Below are 20,150 nucleotides of genomic sequence, written 5' to 3' on the forward strand. Positions count from 1 at the left end.
GGAAACGGGAGAGCTCACATCCGCGCGAGTCTCCCGAAAGGCAGACGCTCTTTGCTGGGTTTGGGATTCCGCGATGCCTCCTGATTCCGATGCGGAGGTGTTTCCAGGCGATCTCAATGAGCAGGCGATATGGAGCGGCTGTCAGAAGGCTGTTTGTCAATAAAGTGACAAGCCCCACTTTCAGTCAGGCGGGGCGTAAATAAAGAAAAGAAAGAAAAGACTGGACAGTACGCCCAGGCATTCTGGAGTAGTAGTCTCCACATTCATTCTGTGTGCATGACGTGTGTATCCCTCCCCAATCTACCTGCGCTTAACTGTGACAATTACATACAGAAGCAAGGGGGGGACACACTCCCTGCAGCTCTCACTCCTAGCTCAGAGCATATGGAGATGGGCCATTCCGCAAAAGAGATACCTCCTGGCAGAACATCTCCCAGGCATACACAATCAGATTGCAGATCTGCTCAGCCGTTAAGCCCAGCAGATACACAAATGGGAACTTCATCCTCAAGTTCTTCTTCCATTCTTTCGCATGTGAGGACACCCAGAAATAGATCTGTTCACCACACATCAAAACGCCCAAACTTTGCATCCAGGTTCCCACACCAATTGTCCAAAGGCAATGCGATATGGATGAATTGGTCAGGCAAATTTGCCCACGCTTTTCCACCTCTCCCACCTGTGAGAAGTTGGCCTGATATATGATGTCACTAATTCTAGTGTACACCTTGTATCAGTCCAAACAACCCTTATGGTGATTGGTTGTAAAGTCAACCTTATAGACCAGCTATCCTAGTGGTAGCATGGATAAGAGCAGTCTTAGGCTAAACTCTGAATGGCATGTGAAGCCAGCTGTTATACCATATGTAGTCCCTTGAATACCAAATGAAAGGACACCACAACAGATATATATAAAAATAGAATGTATTTATTCTAGTCAAACCCTCAGCACTCTTTATGAGATTCGAGGTAAGTACAACACAGTCTTATTTAAGCATACATTAAGTCACACAGGTAAGTAATACAGTTAGGCCCGAGGGGTCACGCAAACCATATAATAAGTAAGTGGTATAAGAACCACTGTCACGAACACAGGATAGGCCTAGGCCTAGGGAATCGCTGGGGCTACACTATACTACCAAAGGTTAGGAAGTGGGAAGCCCACGGGATTCAGGTGCAGAGTGGAAACCCTCACGCGTAATGCGTAAAAGTCGATAGAAATGTAAGTTATTAGAAATTAACAGTTTTAGGACACTTCTGGTATAGCTAGGAAGTCGAGACTCGGAAACTAGACCCTTGGATAGTCAATACCCTTGCGAGCACCAAAGTACTCAAGTTACCTAGCCCACGGGCTGCGGGTGCATAGGTGTGAACCTGCGTCGGGTTTCGTTGTCGATACCTATGGATGCCTGAAGGAAAGTTGCTGACAGGCAGTCAGTGAAGAGTGTCCGGTGGATCCCAAGGATGGGATCAAGAAGGAAGGATACCTGCAAGCAGAAGGGACAGAGTCTAGGTCGCCAGCCAAGAGCCGGGAAGGAACCAGGACGGAACCAGGCAATGTCGTGAAGATGCAGGTGAAGAGGTGAAGCTTGTCGCAGCAGTCACGGGTACCAGGAGGCGTCGAGGACGACCAGGACCAGGATGTGAGCTGTCCCACGAAGGCTCTTGCTGTCGGCGGCGTCGAAGTCCAGTCAGGACCCAACAAGCCTTGGCAAGCGGAACCCACGCAGGATGGAGGACTTGCTTCTGGTGCAGACCAGGAAGGTCTGGGGTGCTTCTCTTTTACAGAGGAGCGGGTGCCAGTCGGGAGGAGCCGGACCAGCAAGATGAAAACAAAGGTTCGTCATCGCAGAAGTCACTAGCCAACGGGCCAGCAACCGGACAACACTTCGAACAACTCAGGTGCAGAAGGGCCCCACGCAGAACACGTGAAGTGTGGGGAGCTGATCTTCTTTGCAGATGGTGCTCGGGATGGGGGCTTCTCAATTCCCCAAGCACAGCCTCGAGGGAGCCTCGGAAGTTGCGCTAGTCAGGTACTAGCCACTTATCCCAAGTCGCCGGTCCCACGTCCCTCGTCGCCTCCATGGGTCTCCGCTTCGCTGTAGATGTGGATCTGGGTCAGAGGTATCTGGAAGTCTTGGCGCTGGTCAGTCTCTGCAGTCGTCCCTCGTAGGATCAGTCGCAAAGCAAAGCAGCGGTCGCTGGATGGTGCCTGGTTGCCCAGGGTGGTCACTCCTTGGCCACAAGGGAGATTTCTTCAGTCTTCTTCTTGAGGTCGAATGTCGAAGGTCCAGAGTTTCTGTACAAGTTGCAGATTCAGGTTAATCTAATTTAGCAGGGCTCAGCTACCTACTGATATACTGGGCTAGTGGGCTGGGCTACCTGCAAGGTTCCTCTTATGGGTGGGACCAGGAAGGGGAGTGGTTACACCCCCTTTCCTTTGTCCAGTTTCGCGCCAGAGCTGGGGCTGGAGTGCCCCAGCACCGGTTTGAACTGGACTATGCATGGGATACCTTGTGTGCCCCAGGCATGTCTCATTCCTTTCAGCCCTCCCTGCCCCAATACACTAAAGTCTGTCTGGGGAGGTGCTAGCACCTCCCCAAGCAGGAAACCTATTGTCCAGGCCTCCCTGGCTGGGAGGGCTCCCAGCTGCAGGAGGTCAGACTCGTGTCTGTGGCAGCAGCATCCATTTTGTGATGCTGAGGCTTTGGTCAGAGTTAAACAGCAAAGTAGGATTTTAACATGTCTCCCCCTCTAGAAGGGGGGAATAATATCCTCATCACCAGAAATGGAATGGGGGTATTATTCCAAAGTGTTAGACACCTTACACGACATGTTTTGATAAAGCCAAACCATAGTTACCATAACCGTTTAAGATTATAAGGCACTTTAAGAGTATATGGTAGGCTATATCATAGAACAGCTATAAGGACATGGTTCCGAAAGCTGCAGACAGGCTCAGCTCATGCTAGAGCACCATCTCACATGTTACCAAGCACTCTGCCTCCAGGATTGTTAAGGCCTGCCATAGGAGTGGCTGATAGGTACACATGTGTCTATTTTAAGGGTAGATATAGGTATACAATATCTAAGCAAGGGGTGATTACATGACCTTACCCCAGCTGAGTGATCAGCCAGTTGTGTCTGATTGGAAGGCCAGGCCAGGGGTGGCATAATACATGCTGCAGCCCCTGGGAGGCCTAGGGTACACCTATGCCCTGGGTACCTAGGGTACACTGTACAGGGTCCAATAAGGTTATCCTTACCAATTGGGTATGTACCTAGGGTACATGGAGTCCATTTTAAAGTGAGAGCAGACAGCCTGAGACCCTGAATGGCAGGATCTCAGGCCAACTAAGTCGAAAAACCAGCTAGACACTAGGCAAAAAGTTGGGGGTAACCATAGTCAGATATCCACCTTCCTACACCACCCATTCCATTAGTGGTTCGGAAACTCAAACAATATTCCCTCACAATGATCCTAGTTGCTCCAACATGGGCAAGGCATGGTTCACAACTCTATTGGAACTATCGGTAGTGCCACATCAAAAACTACACCTCTCGCCCAAACTTCTTACTCAGAACCATGGCGAGATAAGACGCCCAGATCCCAATCAACTCAACCTTGCGATCTGGCACCTGAAATCTTAGAGTTCGGCTATCTCAATCTCCCAACAGAATGTATGAACGTTATTAAAAAGGCTAGACACCCAACAACAAGGGCATGCTATGCGGCAAAATGGAAGAGATCTGCCATTTATTGCACGCACAACAAGATCAACACACTAGATGCTTCCTTTCAGAACATAATCTGTTACCTCTTGCATCTACAACAGTGTAACCTAGCGTATACATCTATTATGTTGCATCTAGCCGCAATAGCCGCCTACCTACAAAACAGACAACACTTGTCTTTGTTTCGAGTTCCTGCTATCAGAACTTTTATGGAAGGACTTAAAAGAATAATTCCACCAAGAGCTCCACCCTCTCTGGTGTGGAACCTTAATGTAGTCCTTACCAGACTAATGGGTACGCCTTTTGAACCTCTCCACAAATGTGAACTACAGTTCCTCACTTGGAAAGTAGCCTTCCTCCTTGCTATCACATCTCTCAGAAGAGTCAGTGAACACCAGGCATTAACTATACAAGAACCATTTTTAAAAATCCATCATAATGAAGTGGTTCCTAGGACTAACCCAAAATTTTTACCCAAAGTAGTATCTGCCTTCCATCTCAACCAGTCTGTTGAACTCCCAGTGTTTTTCCTCAACCAGACTCAGTGGCAGAACGAGCTCTACACACCTTAGATGTTAAAAGAGCAATACTTTACTACATTGAAAGAACGAAATCGTTTAGAAAGACCAAACAACTTTTTGTGGCCTTCTCCCCACCTCATAAATGTAATCCTATATCCAAGGCAGGAATTGCAAGGTGGATTGTAAAATGCATACAAATATGCTACATCAAAGCCAAAGGCATATTAACCATCCCACCCAGAGCTCACTCGACACGCAAACTAGGGGCTTCTATGGCATTCTTAGGGAACATTCCAATCAGATTACATATGCAAAGCAGCAACTTGGGCTACACCACACACCTTCACAAAACACTATTGTGTAGATGTGCAGGCAAAACAGCAAGCTAGTGTGGGCCAGGCTGTATTAAGAACACTATTTCAAACTACTGCAACAGATACAGGTAGCCACCGCTAAGAGGTAACTGCTGTATAGTCTATGCAAAAGTGTACAATCTGCAGCTCATATGCCTCGAACAGAAAATGCTACTTACCGGGGAGGCGGGTGGGCGTGTACAACTCTGCAGCTCTACATGCCAAGAACAGATGCATACTGGTAAGTAGCATTTTCCTTTTTTTCTTTACTTAATTATTTCATATACGATAAACATAGACATGATGAATGCACCACAGACTTTCACCCAATCATAACATTTAAAGTGCTTTAGAAACACACAATTCCACGCATCCATTTGGTTCTCAGTCGAGCAACCTTCAGTGTTCCTGATATAGCATCTGATGGGCTGGACAGCACCTAACATTTCTTCCAGAGTGCTAATACAGCATAGGTAGGTTCTTTCAGTGGTCCCTGCTCGCAAAACAATATCTTATCCTATGAGGAAAAGTCTTGCCTCAAACAAGTGAAATCAGTTCTCAAATTGCTTACAAAAAAAGATTCAGCAACTCATTTTGTTAAGACTTCTCACAGTTTTAGGGTTAGATTTCAGGAGTTCCTTGAATGCCCATGCGCATTGTCGACCGAAGGAGGAGTCACAAACCTTGTGACTACAAGGACTTCTTCGATGACAAAAACATGCAAACATCCAAGCCCAACACCAGATGGCAATCTATGCAAAAGTGTACAACTATGCAGCTCTACATGCCAAGAACAGATGCATACTGGTAAGTAGCATTTTCCTTTTTTTCTTTACTTAATTATTTCATATACGATAAACATAGACATCATGAATGCACCACAGACTTTCACCGAATCATAAAATTTAAAGTGCTTTAGAAACACACAATTCCACGCATCCATTTGGTTCTCAGTCGAGCAACCTTCAATGTTCCTGATATAGCATCTGATGGGCTGGACAGCACCTAACATTCCTTCCAGAGTGATAATAAAGCATAGGTAGGTTCTTTCAGTGTTCCCTGCTCGCAAAACAATATCTTATCCTATGAGGAAAAGTCTTGCCTCAAATAAGTGAAATCAGTTCTCAAATTGCTTCCAAAAAAAGATTCAGTAACTCATTTTGTTAAGACTTCTCACAGTTTTAGGGTTAGATTTCAGGAGTTCCTTGAATGCCTCAGAATTACATTTGTTGTTACTTTCCAAGCAAGATAATTTTTCTCCCTACATACTATATACAAAGTTATTATCAAGCATTGTGCCAATCACAAGTCTCAACAAGCTTTGGCTAAACCAATAGGTGTCGCCTATGCAAGATCTATTGGCTTTGTCAATGTTTGTCGCCTTTGCAAGATCCATTGGCTTTGTCAATGTTTGATTACACATGTTGCACAGCACATCTGCTGTGCAACATGGCTGAAAGTAAAGAAACAAATAGCCCAAAGACACGGCCTATTCCTAGCGCTTTTATTTTCTGCTTTTAGCCATACTGCACAGCAGCTGTGCTGCTGTTCAAAATGGCTAAAAGAATATTGACAAAGCCAGTACTTATGTAAAATATTAATATAAAATATGACTCGACTAGTAAGTGGATTTTAAATTACTATTAGAATGAGTCCTAGCTACTGCCAAACGGAAGTTAATGTGTCATAATATAACCTGGTGCTTTCCTATGGTAGAGCCAGCTTTGTTGCAGTGAAAAACTACTTTAGAGGTTTTTCACCCCATGACATGTTAACATTAAATAAGCATGTTCTTTTTTTTTTTAATACCTTCCATTGTAGTGGAGGCAGCGTTTTAGATACATACATTGCTATGTTAGCATAAGCGCCTTAGATGTAGAAACGCCATCTTGCCACTTTTGCTGCTTTTGCACACGACACTGCAGATACATGTTATTATTTGAAAACTGCTTGCTTGCCTTTTCTTCACATGAGAACTGTCTGTTGTTCACATCCCTAGACGTGCACTGCAACCTTGGTCTGAACATTGTGTGCAGAAACAGTCTGAGCCACCAAACAATGTATGTTTTTGAGTTCAGGTTGATCGGCCCATGCTCTAGCCATAACTCGCACACAGCTGCAAATATCTGAAAGTCGAGAGCCTTTAATATTACAGTTTGCATGCATTAGACACACATTCTGCAGAAGAACTTTTCCAGGCGCAGAGCAAAGCTGATCCTGTGATGTGATTCACCTAAGCTGATCTTTACGGTATGGGGTTCTCCATTCAAACCTAGAGACCTTCTATTAGTATAATAATACTAGCTCACTAGTGAAGGGAGGGTGGTTGTGTTCCACTATCATTTGTAAAATGATTTCTCCCTTCATGTTCTATGGTATTGTAACAATGCTGATGGTTTTAGTTTTAATCATTTGTCTGCTTATGTTAGCCAAAGTACGGCATCATAGGACACGTAGTTTATAAAATAAACATTTTAAACTTTACCGTGTCTCTGATTACTCTTGTTGTGGACTGATATGAGAATAATAACGAACAGGTATTTCTGATTCCCACCATTCCTGAGAGTACTCTAAGTCGCTTGTTCTGGGTTGTCTATACATTGGGAGCTCCGAGAGGATATGGAGGACGAATGGGACACTGATGCTAGTCGGATTGGGGTTCTGGGTACTGAGGTGAGTTTTTGGTACACCGCAATTCACTGAGGTCCTGGTTTCCTGCGCATAGTTCTGTGCATGAGCAGAATCCCTGCAACATGGCACACCTAACGTTTGGTCTACTGATTTGAAACGCCTTAGTAGTGCTTATATTAGTCCACGACACCCTCACTCTTTTTTCCAGATAGCGGGAGTGACGGTTTTAACCTACCTGTTTGTATGATAGGTTCCCTCAAGCTTGTTAATTAAAAAGGTTGTTATATTTCTGAACCCTTGTGCTACTGTAATATCCATTGTTGTTCTTCTCTGTGTCCTTATGGCGGTCGATATTGCAGCGCATAGCCGAACACCTCTGCAGCGTCATTTGACGCAGTTTGGGGTGCCGGACGATGGGATGGCTGTTATTTTTGTGGTGAGTGCCGATGCATCATATCCCTACGAGTTGTTTTACGCTTGGGTGACTATGCCGGCGGTGAATGCAGATGATGATACGTTTCACTCCTATACTCCCACGCGGCTCCCAGCAAACTATACGCCATATAGGACGCAAGAAATTCCTATTTCAGCTTGGCATCATCGCATTTGGTTTAATGGCGCCCTTCCCCATGCGGTTACATCCGGTTAGAATGGCCCCTTTGTCAGTTCCAGGGGCCACTTGACCGGTGCTGGCCGGATTTACACCTCATCCTCGTTATTTGAATGTTGCGGTGGATGAGTTACGTGTCCTCCATACAGCCCTGATTACTGTATAAAGCGCAACGTGCAGGTGGGGGCACCTGCTGTTGCGGGACAGCCAGCTGGCCAGGTCGGGGTTGTTATTAGTCCCGTCATGGTTAATTCTGTAATGGGCAAGCGCCCCCAAAATAAGGACGATTTGCCTTATTGGCTTGCTGAGAAATTTGACCAGCTTTAAGCAGTATTTCCGCACTCTACTCCTGTGGAGAAACACAGGATCCTCACCATTAGTTAGCAGAAAGACTTAGTCCCGGAGGTGTCAGATTGTGACAACTGGGTCAAGGTTTTGCAGCGGTCTACTCGAAGTGCTTTGGCACCCCATCTATGGCCGTGCTTCCCTCGGTCCGGAGGCGGCAGTCGAGTTGGGAATGCGGCTTGTCGGTGTGTTCGACGTATTTGCCAATCTTGTCCTTGGTAATCTCAAGGGGGATGCGGTACAATTTCAAGTGGCTAATGGCTTAGCCCGCGTCGATGAACTCGATAAGCCTCGAGAGTTACCTAAAATTATTGCGAAGGCATATAGAACTATTGGCCGCAGTAGTTTAGGGATTAAACCAACTATTGTCATTCCAGACTTAATAAAGCAAACTAAGGTGAGTTTGTCTGTCAAAGATGATCGTCCAACTTTTCCTAAACAAAATTGGCGAACAAAGAAACAGGGAAAGCAGCAACAGAAACAGGGGTCTCGTCCTGCGTCTCCAGTACAGGCGACTGGTGAATGCACATACGATTTGTGCGATCGCACTAGTATTAGGTCACCTGATAGATATCAGGTTACTGAACAACGTTCTCCTCGTTCTTCACAGGAAACATCGGTCTCACAGTCCGGTGGCGGAGAACGTGGCAAAGGTAGGGGTGCCCAACAAGGAAGTGAGCAACCCCGTCAGCCTGACGGTAAAGGCAAGCAGGACGAATTTGCACGTCAACGTTCCCCGTTTCAGAAGGAGAAAGTTGCTGCGCTAACAGCGAGGTATGCCACGGATAGTGAGAACGCAGCTTCGGAACCTGACATGGGCACTAACGCTGCTCGACAGCGCAGCAGAAGTTACAGTAGTGCGGGAAGCACTGCGTCCATATCTGGAGGCGACAGCAACTGATACGTTCATACCTGTAGAAACTGCTGATACTAGAGTGGCTCCCGCTGACAGACTATATGACATAGTCCTCTTAATTTAAGGTGACATACAACGTACAATATAAGGGATTTTTTGGGATAATCTGACCTCTTTCTATGACATTCTCTTAGCAGAGGCGGACTGTCCTGCGGCTTTCATTTTTGGATGCTCCCAGAGGGGAGGAGGTAATCCTCCCATTCTTTGCACACACAGTGCCAAAGGAGCACGCCGAAAGGTTTGCGGAAGAGTTGGGCTCAGGTGCTTGCTCCGGCGTTGTACCGTACTCAGGTTGGGTGGGATAAATTGTCTCCAAACCATGAGATTCTTTTACGGTCTATGCCACAGCCACAATATCCCATGTGCCGCGAAGCTAGATCTCACGTCGCGGAAATCCTTGAGCAATTGGAATATCAGGGTGTTATTGAAACATGTGTGTCACCAATGAATAATCCTTTATTCACTGTAACGAAGCCTGATGGGTCGTACCGCCTAGTTTTGGATTACCGGCATTTGTCGGACGTGTGCTGTACAGAATACCCACAGTTCTGCTCTCGTGGATAGTCTTGTGCGTAAAAGGTTTAAGACCACACTTGACATATCCAATGGCTTTTACAGCCACAACCTGTCCTCTATTAGTAGTCAGTGGACAGCGTTTACTTCCGGCGGCAAACAAAAACAGTTTAAGAGATTAGCCATGGGCTATAAAAACAGCCCTGGCGTCTTTTCCGCACGTGTAGTCTCTCTGTTAGAGAGCATTGACCCTGATGCGTACTCGTATGTTGATGATATCTATCTGACAGACAACTAATTATGGCCGCATCTGTGTCGCGTTGATCGCATCATTGTTATGTTTGCCGACATCGGTTACAAATTCAACTTTGCGAAGTCTCACATTGCAGAGTATACAGTGTTGTTTTTGGGCTACGAGCTCAACAATGAGGGTCGAGGGTTAGCTCCTCACTTTCTGGAGAAGTGCGCATGCTTGCGTGCTCCTACAACACTGAAAAAAATACAGTCTTTGCTGGGCTTTCTGAATTTCGGTCATACCTACATTCCCGATTTATACCCAGCGTTCAAGCCGCTATATGCCTTGGTACAACCTACTTTTTCCAAATCGAGCTGGCTGCCAGAGCATTCAGCTATTTTGCAATCTTTGCAAGCTGATCTTCTTGCTTCGAAATACTTACTGAAACGTGATAACCACACTAACCTGGTAATAAGAATTGTGCCGGGCGCAGTGGGTTTCACGTACTTAACGTTCAATGAGGGCTACACCGTCCCCATTGCCTACAAATCACACCTGTACACTTCGGCTGAACTGCGCTTTTCCACAGTCGAAAAGTTTTGACTGCAGTGCAGATGGCGATTCTGTACCTAATTCTAAAGCTTTGCATCCACGTTGGATACAATGGGCCACTTCTTTGACATCGCCAGATGTCACCTATATCTTCGATGCCTCATTGCAGACTCAGGAGTACTTGCAGTATGAATTCGTTCATCCAGCTCCTCTGTCTTTGCGCCCGCTTGAAGATTACCATTGTGTCATTTACACTGACGGTTCGGCGCAACCGGCGACAGAATCGAAGCATGCCTATTCAGCGGCCTGCGCAATTGTAGCGGGTACTTTCGTGAATGGAGAATTCAAGTCCGATGTTGTGCATACGCAGTCATTGGGTGATTGTACCGCACAGTAGGGAGCGCTCCTGGCTCTGGTTCTTGCACTGGAGTTTGCTGATCCTCGGGTTACTACTCTTATAGTGAGTGACTCGTTTTACTGTGTTCAGTCTTTTAACGGCAATCTATTCTTTTGGTCTCAGAATGAATATCTCGATTCCAAAGGTAGTACGATTAAGCATAAAATGCTTTGGGTTCGAGTTGCAGAACTTAAACAGCATCTGCCTCTCGTGAATGTAATTCACACTCTCGGTCACCAGCGACTTGGTGTCCACGCTGTTGGCAACAGCTTGGCTGACGAAGCAGCGAAAACAGCAGTGGCGACATATCTAGTAGCAGCGGTTACAAGATCCAAAAGTAAGATCGATGATGACATCTTGGCAGCTATTGCTACTACAGAGAAGGAAAGTAATTACCCGAGAGGTTTCCCTTCTCGGTACCATTATCACTTAAGTCCTGATAACGTCCCGTATGTGAAAATTAACGATGTTGGTGACAGATTGATTCCCAACGCAGACTGCAGACCGTCCTTGATAACAGCGGCTCACGAGGGCATGGCCTCTGCCCATGCCGGCGTGTCAGCTACTGTTACTCATTTACAACAGCGTTACTGGTGGCACGGGTTGTATAAACAAGCTCGCACATTATGTTCTTGATTGTGACATTTGCCAGCAGATTAAACCTTCACCTGCTGCGTGCCCACCACAAACTCAGTTGTACATATCTAATAAACAACTTGGGTGTGTTTATTTGGATCACTGCTGTCCTTTCTCCTCTGATACTGCGTATAAGTACATCTTAGTTGCAGTGGATTCGTGCACACGTTTTCTTTGGGTATGGCCTCAAAGGAGTGCTGATGCTCGTACTGTCATAAGGGATTTGTGTGTCTTTGTGGGAACTTTTGCGTGTGGTACCTTTCATTCTGATCAGGGCCCTGCGTTCGCCTCTAAGGCGTACAAAGAAGCCATGAAATCTTTGGGGGTTCAAGTCAAATTTTCGTCTCCATACCGACCTGAGGGTAATAGTGTAGTGGAGCGAATGAACCGTGACTTAAAGCAATTCTTGACAGCCAGGGTTTTAGGCACTGGCCGGAACTGGTTAGCCCATCTGTATAACGCTCAACGTGCACTTAATAATCTCCCTAGAAGGTCTCTGGGTGGGCGAATCCCATACATGATGCTCTTTGGCATAAAAATGTTTGTCCCGGACCTTGATGGTCTAGACATGGCGGCGTCAGCCCCACCCTTTGACGTAGATGATCACTGTGCTGTATTGCAGAATCTACAAGAGAGCAGAGACAGTCTCTCCAAAGAACACTTGCCCTCCACTTCGGATGCTGCGCTTCAGATTCCGGTAGTCGGCTGGCTACCTCGAGTTGGAGACCTGGTCCATGAGAAGGTGGAGAACAAGAAGGAGTTCGGCCCCTCTTATCGTGCCCCGGTTCCAGTGCTTGGCGTGCAGGGTACAAGAACAGTCATTTTACCTCCACTTCCTGGTCGCAAGGATGACAGGTACATCTCCATTGACAATGTCAAACTACAGCGAGTGGCCGATTCTTCTTAGTATGACTCCAGCGGTTTCTTGCCCTGCAATGCTGAGAAATTCTGTTTTGGCTCCGGCTTCTACCACCTTGCCTGATGTTGCCATCGAGATGCATACAGTTAATAATCCTTTGTTGCCACCACTGGCTGGTGGTCCACCTGAAGATACTGAGTATGCTTATCCCGCAGATGTATCATTGCCTGTTTTACAATCAACCGCATTTAACCAGTCACGTTTCTCCTTTGACACTAACTCTATGACTTCCAGTGCTCCATCAAAAATTTCTATTTTTGCTGTTTGGTTTAAAAGACATTTTTTAATTCCCCCTTGGACTTACATTTGGCTGGAGCTCATTTGCATTTTTTTGTTTATGTCCATTGGATTCGTGGTGGTATTTTTTCATCTTTTGAATGGACACTACCTAAAAGAAAGATCTACAATTAGACTAATTGATGGAACTTTGGCCCCCCACTCCTCATCACACATCATGAAGAGGGACCAGACTTTTGTGAATATTACTGCCTGGCCTGTGTTAGATGGGATTGTGTGGGATGCTGTCAAATTTCAAATTCATGGACCCACTGAGGTTATTAATGTTCCAAATGTTCTTCGTGTTTCTAAGGGTGATGTTGTAAAACAAAACATCCGCTCTGATGATTGGGGCGTTCAGGCCATAGAGGCATTATTTTCTGATTTGAAATATTATGCCGCTTTTGATGCTGAAGACTTGTATTGAGGCACTGCTAATTATGTGGAGCTGTTTTGCTATCAACATTATGGCAATCGGGGAGGAGCCTAGCGCGCAACCAAGATGGCCGCGTAGGTGCGAGGCTCCCGAGGACCTCCGTGACCTCCTACATAAATCCTGAAAATATCCTGTCCTAGATGAGGGGACTGTGTTGGTGAGCCCGAGCTGAGGTGTCACCCGTTTTCCGTTTCCAAATTGGACCTCGGACACCGGCGGGAGCACCGATTGAGATTTGCGGCCTTCTCCACGCCGGCCCCCCGGATTGGAGTTGCGGGGTGATCCGGAGACAAAGTGATCAACAGCGGCGGGCAGGGCTGGGCGACTCGCGTACCCCGCACTTTCACTTTCGCTTTTGCACCCTCCTTGCTGCGTAGGCGAGGTTGGGTTGCGGGGCGGTGTGCGGTGTGTGGCCTCGTTGGGTTGCCCTGCTGGCCCGCCGGCTGTGATCCGTCCTGCGGACCTGTGGTGGCCCCCCCCCGGAGCCCGTGACCTGGTTTGTCGGCCCTTTCCAAGGTGAACGGCACGATTTGGGGACTGGAACCATGTCCACAAAGCAAGATGGCGACCGGGCAAAGGTGAAATCGACCCGCCGTGGCGCAGCCCATCAGTCCAACAGCATGGACCGCTACACCCTCCAGAAGGGATCTCCCGAGGTGCCGCATAGGTCCCCTGAGGGCCCGACTGATGCTCCTGCGCTGCCCGGGGACCTGACCCTGCGAGATGTCATGGGCGCTATCGCCGAGATGAAGGCCTCGGTGGACCAGCGCTTTGACACACTGGCGCAAAAGATTGACTCGGTCCACGTGGATGTTGGCCTGGTGAGGGCCGATTTATCCAAGACCAATGACCGGGTCGATTCTTTGGCCCACACCACCTCGGGCCTTACAGCGGACGTGGCGGCCCTCCAAAAGGAGGTGCGCCGGCTTGGCCAGGCGAGCGCCCTGATGGATCGTCGACTGGAGGATTCCGAGGGTCGGGCCCGGAGGAACAATGTCCGCATTGTCGGGGTGCCGGAGGGACGTGAGGAGGCGGCGGCGGACCTGTTTGTGGAGGACCTGATTCTCACCCATCTCCAGCCCCGGGGGCTGAGTAAATTCTTTGCGGTGGAACGTGCCCACAGGGTTCCCAGAGGAAGACCTAAGGCCGGAGCCCCTCCGAGGCCTCTCATTGCCCGGATTTTCAACTTTCGGGACAGAGACGCTATTCTTCAGACTTCTAGGCAACAAGGACCGGTCAGACTTGACAATATGGATGTAAACTTCTATCCTGATTTCACCCCAGCGGTCCAGAAGCAGAGACTGAGTTTTCTCGGAGTCAAACGTCGTTTACGGGACCTGAACCTCAAGTATGCGATGCTTTTTCCAGCTAAGTTGCGGGTGGAGGTGGATGGCCGCACGCACTTTTTTGATCGTCCCGAGGCAGCCGGGGACTGGTTGGACTCATTGCCCGGGGATCGGGGCCGGGGGGGTGGGGGGGGCGCGGTTGGAGGGGAGGGCTCGCCGGATCAGGACTGAGGGACTAATAGTAGGCCTCGCTCTGGACAACATTGTCGTCATTTTTGACTGTTCGTTAAGTCTCCCTCCTGTGGAGGTGGTACGGGGTCTCTTGGGGGCTCTCCCTCCTCCTCTGGGGGACTAGTTAGTTTAATCATTCATGGGGCGACAGGCACACTGCACTTTGGGGGGGCTGTTTGGGCTCATGCAGGGGTGCAGGGAGGGGGGAGTTCTGTTGGGATGGGTGGGTTGGGGTGGGGTGTTGTTTGTTTTTAACGCAAGGCAAACCCTTTATTGTATTGGTATTTTTAAGGTGCTCTCCGGGGGACGAATGATGGCTTCTGTATGTGATGGGGGGTAGGGACCTGACATTATTGTCCTGGAACGTTAACGGACTGGGGGATAGGATTAAGCGAGGTGTGGTCCTGCAGTATTTGAAACGACTTTCGCCAGATGTGGTCTTTCTGCAGGAGACACACCTTATTGGTAATTCCTTTTGTGCCATGAATCGGCGTGGCTATCGCTTGGTGGCCCACTCGGGCTTCACGTCGGGCTCACGGGGGGTGGGCATCATGGTGAAGAACTCGCTCCCGTTGGAAATAGACGAGGTGCGCCTACACTGTCTTAGTGGGGAGAATGGAGGGTAAAGTAGTTGTCTTTGTCTCAGTGTACGTCCCACCGGGGTTACAGTCTACGACTTTTGCAGACCTAGGGCGCCTCCTCCTTGACCTTCCGGGGGGGCTTCTGGTGGTTGGGGGGGACTTCAATGCGGTGGTTTATGGGACCGTGGATCGTCACCCCCCTAGGGACCTCCCCCGGGCGCAGGCGTGGCTGTCCGGCTTCTTAGATACACTGGGATTGGTGGACTGCTGGCGTTTAAAACATCCCACGCAGCTGCAGTACACTTTCCACTCGGGTGCCCATGGTAGCCTCACACGGCTTGATTATGTCCTTGTCCCTGCGGCCTATGTTGGGAGGGTAGGAGAGGTGCGCCATTTGGCGCGGGGTATTTCAGATCACTCCCCGCTCCTGTTGCAAATTGATGTCTTCCCGAGGGGGGAGGGCAGAGTAGCTCCAATCAATGCCTGGTACCTGCGCGACCCCATCATTCGCGCTGATTTGATTAAATCCTTGCAGCGGTATTTCGATGAGAATGTGGGGTCCGTCCCTTCGGCTATCTCCCTGTGGGAGCCTTCAAAACAGTTCTTAGAGGGGAGGCCCTCTCCTTTATTTCCCATGCCCGGAGGCGCGAGCAGGAGGAGGTGACCCGGGTGGAGGCCGAAATCGCTGAATTGGAGGGTGATCTAGAGGGTGGGGTGACGGATGCTGCACTACATGTCCTACAACTTAAGCAGGCGGCCTACAGGGCCCTCGTCACGGAGGCGGCCAGGGGCCTCTATAGAGAGCAACAGGGGCGTCTGTATGATGTGGGTGATAAGGCTGGTAAATTGCTTGCATGGTTGGATAAAAAGGAGAGAGCGAGTCGTGTGGTCCCGCTGATTGAGAGGACGGATGGTGTGCGTGTCACCGAGCCAGAAGACATTGTCTCTTGCTTCGCGGATTATTTCCGCGAGGTGTATTCCCCGGTTTCTCCCTGCTCGGAGGAGGATTCCCATGCCCTGCTTAGGGATATCGCGCTGCCTTCCCTTTCGGTGGAGGACAGGGTGTCGTTAGATGCCGCTCCTACCTCCGACGAAATTGCCCTCGCCATACGCTCGGTCGCATCCGGCAAGGCCATGGGCCCGAATGGCATCCCTATCGAGCTGTATAAGCTGCGACCGGATGTACTGGCACCCCACCTCCGTGCGATGTTTCTAGCGGCCCACTCGCTGGGCTCCCTCCCGCCGGACCAACGTCTGGCTACAATTGTGGTGATCCACAAGGAAGGGAGACCTCGAGACCGGGTTACATCCTACCGGCCTATCTCGCTCTTGAATGCGGAGCCCAAAATCCTCGCCAAGGTGCTAGCCAACCGGCTGGTCGGCGTGGTGGGCGATCTGGTCCACCAAGACCAGTCCGGCTTTATTCCCCATCGCAACACGGCCCTTAATCTGCGGCGCTTGCACGGGGTGCTCGCGCGTGTCCCGTTTGTGCGGGAGCCGGCCATATTGGCGTCCTTAGACGCCACCATGGCGTTTGACACGCTCGAGTGGCCATACATCTGGGCTATGCTGGCGAAGTTTGGATTTGGCCCGGGGTTCATTAGCTGGGTCAAATTGTTGTATTCGGGCCCATTGGCGCAGGTGGTGGTGAATGGAAGAGTATCGGTCCCATTCGAGCTGGGACGGGGCACGCGACAGGGCTGTCCCTTGTCGCCGCTCCTGTTCGCGCTGGCCTTGGAACCCCTGGCGGAGTGGCTGCGGTGGCACCCTTCCATCCGTGGTCTCCGTTGGACCCCCGAGTATGAGGACCGCGTGTCCCTATACGCTGACGATATCCTTTTGTACCTAGCCTCCCCGCGTAAATCACTGATTGTCCTGGTTGATGTTTTGCGCTCATTCGGCCGCAACTCAGGCCTTGTCATCAACTGGGCTAAATCATGTGTGTATGTGCTTTCCGGGGAGGCTCCCGTCCTCCCGCGGGGCTGTCCGATTCAGATTGCCTCACAGGGGTTTCGGTACCTGGGGGTTTACATTACTCTGGACCCGGAGGCCCGCTACGAGCGGAATTTGCTTCCCCCCCTCCAGCGCTTGAAGAAGGACGTCGCGCGCTGGCGGCGCCTGCCGCTTTCGCCGCTCGGCCGGGCGGCATTGTTTAAGATGATGTCGTTGCCACGCTTCCTGTACGCTCTCCAGAATACTATGGATTTAGTCCCGGCGCGCTACTTCCGTGAGGTGGAGAGTCTACAGCGCCGCCTGTTCTGGGACGGGAGGCCGCGTATTGCCCTGGCGAAGTTGACGCTCCCATGGTACGACGGGGGGATTGCCTTTCCGGATATTAAACGGTATTACTGGGCCTCCCAGCTAGCTGCAATTAATCATGGCCTTTACGGGCCCGCCTTAAACCCGGCATTTGAAATGGACAAGATGCTCCTGCCTGGTGGCGACTATAATCGAGCGCTCTACTCTGGCGCGCCCGGCCCCCGCCTGACGGGACCTACGCGTGTCATGGTACGAGTATGGCACGCGGCTAACGCAGCTATGGGGTGGAAGGACCGTTTGACCCGGGCATCACCGTTGTACGCGTCTGAGAGATTGGGCTCCCTGTGGACCTCGAAGGGCTTTGAGAAGTGGGACACGATCGGCATCAGTAAAGTGGGGGACCTCTGGACGAGAGGGGGATTTAAAACATTCGAGGCGCTGCAGACGGAGTTTCAGCTGCAGGGCAGTGAATACTTTCGGTACTTGCAGGTCCGTCACGCACTGGGCTCAGTCTTCCCGGACGTCGCCTCCATCCCGGAGTCTTCCCCCCTGGAGGATAGAGTGCTGGATGGCCACGTTCCGGACAGCACGATCTCCCTTATTGACAAAAAATTGATTAATGACCGCTCGGGCCTGCTGACTGGCCTCCGCGAGGCTTGGGTTGCCGACGGGCTGGAGTTGGACGACGAAGACTGGATTTCCGCGGTGGCCTCTCCGAAGGAGGTGGCCATACCGGCTCGCCTTCGCTTCGTCCAGCTTAAGATACTCCATCGGGTTTACATGACGGGGCCAAGGCTTCTGCGTATGGGCTATGCTGAGGATGGGTTGTGCAAGCGTGGGTGTGGTGCTTTGGCGACTTTTTTGCATATTTTGTGGGAATGCCCGAAGGTGGAGCGATTCTGGCGTGGTGTGCATGAGGTCCTGCGAGTGGTTACGCATGTCGAGCTGCTGCCTGAAGCGAGGAGATGCCTGCTGAATGTGTGGGAACCAACTGACTACTCGGTGCCGCAGACGCGATGGGTGACTCTGGGATATATGATAGCTAAACGTGACATTGCTCAACTGTGGGGATCCCAGAGGCCCCCGGCGGTGTCGGCCTGGAAAGAACACATGGATTGGTGCATGTTCCGAGAAAAGGTGGTGTATGTGGCGAAGGGTAAGCCTGGGGCATGGGTGAAAGTATGGGGCCCTTGGAACGCCTACCGCGGGGGTATCTGCGCGCCACCACTGCTGCCTGCGGCCTCACCAGCCCCGTCCCCTTAGTTGACTCCTTTCCCTAGCCCTGAGCACGGAATTCCCCCAGTCCTCGATTGGTTCCCCTTCCCCTCTTTAGACTCCTGTGGATGGCTGGGGTCCCCCATTCGGGGAGCACGTGCTGTTACTTTCGATTGCAGGTTGCCTTGCGGGTGTGTTTTTTGTGTTGTTTGTATTAAAAGAAACCGTATTGTGGGGTCAGAGTGATGTGGCCCACGACGCTTGTACCTCCTATTTTGCTCCTTTGCAATGCCAAGTGTTTTTGTACGTATGTCATATGCTCCTGTCATTCTAGCGGCCGGCCGAAAGGTTGTAGGCCCATACTTGTATATTCTTGAGATTGCAATAAACGGTTTCAAAAAAAAAAAAAAGAAAAAAAAAAAAACATTATGGCAATCATTTCCTCCATAAGGCCAATACGTATCGACATTTTGTAAATTATATGCAATGGGAACACTGTCCAACTCCAATGCTAGGCAGCTCCAGCACATTAGTGAACAAATTTGCCTATTTTAGTGATTTCAGTGTTTCGAAACCGGCCGCCTTTTATTTTAAAGTGGCAGCAGAGTCTGCCTCGAAGGTTAGGCTGACACACACTAAATTATTGTATTCCAAATCCTTTATGGATGATTTGGAGGTCAGGGGTTATGATCTGTGGAAAGCTACTATTGATCTTAAATCTGTTTGGGGTTCTAAAACATGGCAGGTACAAGGAACAGAAGCTTTGCATCATGCCTGCCTCATCCCAAACACATATTATTTTTGAATTCAACTATTTTTCAGACCACCTGCTTTGGATTGGCTACCTCTAAAAAATTGAATTCTCCGTCTATTTCGGATCTGGGTGCTTATCCAAATTGGGATAATCATACAGATCTGTCCCTTGATGTGTTGCAGTCATACATTACTAATACATCCTTCAATATTTCCAAATTAAATCCGGTAGGATGGTTAACGTGGCAGACGAGCTCAGATTCCTGTCAACATCGTTTTCTGGGTCTGCAACCGGGGTATACGCAGGTTCGCGTAGACCCCCGCTTTGAATCTTCCCATTCAGTTACTACTTACTCTGTAGGGAAGTTATGTCAGAACTGGCTGCAACATTCCACCTTGGCATCTGTTAAACATCATTTATCTAAATTAAATGACAAAATAGATTTGAATGATTTTGTTAAGGGTCCTGTAGGTGGCAGGTCCAAAAGATGGGTGTATGCTGTGTATAACGAAGTTTGGAAATTATCTCAAATTGAAGCGGCTTCCAGATTGAGAGCCATTGATCAAGCCAATTTGGAAAAAGTACTAGCTGTTATTGATAATAGCATTAACACCCTTTCTTCCAGAATTTACACATTAGATAATATTGTTTCATCTGTTGTTGATATTGTGCAGGATGATATGTCTGTTTTGTATCATGGTCAAAATCAATTACGTTCTATAATGCAGTTTGCATGGACTTTGCAAACG

Source organism: Triturus cristatus, chromosome 6, assembly GCF_964204655.1.
Source record: "Triturus cristatus chromosome 6, aTriCri1.1, whole genome shotgun sequence".
Classification (NCBI taxonomy): Eukaryota; Metazoa; Chordata; class Amphibia; order Caudata; family Salamandridae; genus Triturus; species Triturus cristatus.